Source organism: Hyla sarda, unplaced genomic scaffold, assembly GCF_029499605.1.
Source record: "Hyla sarda isolate aHylSar1 unplaced genomic scaffold, aHylSar1.hap1 scaffold_185, whole genome shotgun sequence".
NCBI lineage: Eukaryota > Metazoa > Chordata > Amphibia > Anura > Hylidae > Hyla > Hyla sarda.
Genome location: NW_026608499.1, coordinates 307434 through 310936, shown reverse-complemented (window position 1 = coordinate 310936; position 3503 = coordinate 307434). Strand labels below are relative to the sequence as shown.

At 36.5% G+C, this 3503-nt stretch overlaps 1 pseudogene; it reads left to right on the top strand.

The window, feature by feature from the left end:
- The first annotated feature begins 3290 nt into the window (after nucleotides 1–3290).
- LOC130314922 (U2 spliceosomal RNA) lies at nucleotides 3291–3503 on the top strand (annotated as a pseudogene).

The window sequence follows — 3503 nt, the reverse complement described above, 5'->3', positions numbered from 1 at the left end:
ATTGTGTAACAGGGACATTAAAGTTTTAAATTGCCAAGTTTTAGTACCAGGTCGTTGTATGGTTTTAAATTTTGAGTTTTTAGGCCAGAGAATGAGAGTTTTTAATGTATATGCGCCAGCAGAAAAACAGGCACGTGTGTTATTTTTAGAGTCTCTTAAACTTTTTATTCCTGGTCGTGATGGTACTATTATTGTTGGTGATTTTAACTGCATTAGATCCGTCAATGATCGTGAGAGCTCTGCTAAGGTTAGAACTGATATTACTTCAAATGTTTTAAACCAAATTATTCAAGACTTACATTATTCTGATGTGGGACTGATGGTTAGCACTGATGAAAGATACACCTATATATCAGATAGTGGCCGCTGTAAATCCCGGATTGATTACATTCTTGTCTCTGAGGGGATTAAGGTGGTCCGGTGCAATCAAATGATGTCAACTTTCTTAGATCATAAGATGGTGTCGGCAGAAATAAGTATTGCAGAGTCCTTTCATTTTGGTAGAGGGCTCTGGAAATTAAATGTAAGTCTATTAGAAGATGAAGAAGTAATGGCCGGTTTTAAAGATTTTTTTTTATCTTGTACTTCTAAACAATCTGTTTTTAGTAATGTTTTAGCTTGGTGGGATTGGGCAAAAAGTGAGTTTGCTAAGTATTTTAAGTTCATTTGCATAAGGAGGGCACAAGAAAAGAGGAGGGGTTATGAAAGGCTTATCTCACGTTTAGAAACTCTCTTTAAGTTTAAACATGTTGGTGTGGAGGTGGAGGAGGAAATTGAGAAGGTGAAAATTGAGATGAAGAACAGGTTGTTGGAAAGAGGTAGAAATATTGTTTTTAAATCCAAAGTTCAACATTTGGAGGAAAATGAACAATGTACAAGATATTTCTTTAAAAAATGTTTTAATGCTAGGGGTGTTTTTAAGTCTGTTTTAACTCCTACAGGGGAAGTTGTTGGTGATGAGATGGTGAAGGAGATTGGCAGATTTTATGAAACACTTTTTAGTAATAAGAGCAGAGCCAGTGAGACGGAGATGAATGATTATTGTAATATTTTAGAGAATAATGTCCCTGAAGGAAAAAGTGCATTTTTAATTGAGGAAGTTTGTGAAGGGGAGATCAAGCAGGCTCTGGACAAGACAGCGAAAGGGAAGACACCGGGCTGTGATGGCCTCCCCTTTGAGTTTTATTCAGTTTTTTGGCATATTTTAAAGCAAGATTTTACACGGGTGGTGCAATATGTTTTTAACTCAGGTATTTTAGCGGAGTCTATGAAGAAAGGAGTTATTACCTTGATACATAAGAAAGGTGATGAAAGAGATTTGAAAAACTGGAGGCCGATCACATTATTGAATACAGATTATAAGATCATTGCAAAGATTGTGGCGAACAGGATGAGTGACATAGTTGAGCACCTTGTTGGAGAATACCAAGTTTGTGCAGTGCCAAATAGGAGAATAACTGATAATTTATTAGTTTTAAGAGACTCTATTTATTATAGTAATTTTAATAAGAATGCACTTTTTGTGGAATCCATTGATTTTGAAAAAGCTTATGACAGAGTTGCTCATGATTTTATGTTTATGGTTTTAAAGCATATGGGTATTCCTGAGAAGCTACTGTTTGTGATTAAAAGTTTTTATTATGGGGCAACAAGTCAGATTTTAGTCAATGGACATGTGGGGCCGGGTTTTAATATTTTATCAGGAGTACGACAGGGATGCCCACTCTCCCCAATTTTATTCATTTGTGTCATTGAGGCCTTGCTCAAAAATGTACAGAAGGACAAATGTGTGAGTGGTGTTTTTATCCCGGGAAGTAATGGAAGGAATTTGAAGGTTTTAAGTTACATGGATGATGTGGTTTTTACTTGCACTTCCCAAGCTGATCTTAACAGAGTGAATTTGCATGTAAAGATTTTTTGTTGTATTGCTGGTATGAAAGTCAATTGGGGGAAGTGCCAATTGAGTAATTTTGGAAAGCAAGGAAAAGTGGTGGTGGATGGCGTGGATGAGAAGGAAGATATTGAAGTGTTAGGGGTTGTTTTTGAAAAAAATCTAAAAGGAGGGAAAAGTTATGAGAAGTTGGAGGAGAAGATAGAGAAGAAATTATCTTTTTGGAAATTGAGAAACTTGTCCCTTAAAGGTAAAGTTCTGATTTTAAAGGCAGTAATTTTGCCACTACTATTATATACTGCAATGGTTTTCCCACCCGGCAAATTATGGACCAGAAGGATGACAAGGAAGTTGTTTATTTTTTTCTGGGGTTCAAAGATGGAAAAGATGAAGAGGGAGGAAGTGATGAAGAGCGTGAAGAAAGGCGGATATAATTTCCCGGATATTAATCTGTTTTTAAAGACTCATTACTTTCTTTTAATTTATAAAGTGTCTCAGTGCAATAATTGGGTGGCAGACATGAGCAGGTATTTGGCAGGATGGTTGTTTTCCAAATGGGGCTGGTGTGAGAAGGATCTGAGGAGACCAATAGCGCAAGTTATACCTACCTTCTATGTGGTTCTCAGGTCTTTCAGTGATCAATTTGGTTTGAGTTCCCTGGGAAAACCTGAGAAAAAGAAAATTGAAAATGAAATAAGAAAAAATGAGAGATTATATGAAGTACCATTCTGCACTACTGCTCAGTCTGTGAAGATCTGGAATCTTTTTAATGTTAGAGGATTATCGAATAGACAGAGAGATGTAAACTGGATGACTTTTCATGGCTGCCTCCCAACCAGAGCTTTCCTGAATGGACGAGGAATAAGAGTGAGCGAGAAATGTCCAAGAGAGGGTTGTGGAGGCAGGGAGGATACAGTGCACTTATTTTGGAACTGTTTTTATGCAAGAGAATTTTTTATGCTTCTACAGAGGTTTTTTTCTGCAATCACGGGATATGTTGATTTTAATTTTGAGAAGATTTTTATTGGTCAGGATTTTAGCAGGAGAGAGGACACACGTGAAAGCTGGATTGTATTTTCTGTTTTTAAAGAAGTTTTATGGGATTCTAGAAACCTGCTTGTTTTTAAAAATGTGTGTATTTCTCCAAGGGAGTTGAAGAGACTTTTTTTTGGAAGGTTGTTTATTATTTTTCTATTTGACAAGAAGAGAATGGGAGAGGAAGAGGCTGAAAAGATTTGGAGATACAAGGAATGGAGAAAGTTGTAAGTATCCTGATCAAGGTTTTGAATTTGTGCTTCTCTTATAGTTTTCTTATTGAGATATTTTTCCGCATGATGTTTTTTCAGACTTTGTTTAGAAGTGATGAGTTTTGGTAGGTGACCTGATGATCGCTTGAACAATAGTCTGTAACTGAGGAAAAAAAAAAAAGAAAAAAAAAAAAAAAAAAAAAAAAAAAAAATCTGTTCTTATCAGTTTAATATCTGATACGTCCCCTATCTGGGGACCATATATTAAATGGATTTTTGAGAACGGGGGCCGATTTCGAAGCTTGCTTCCGTCGCCCTATGCATTGACCCGATATGGCAGTATCTTCGGGTACAGTGCACCACCC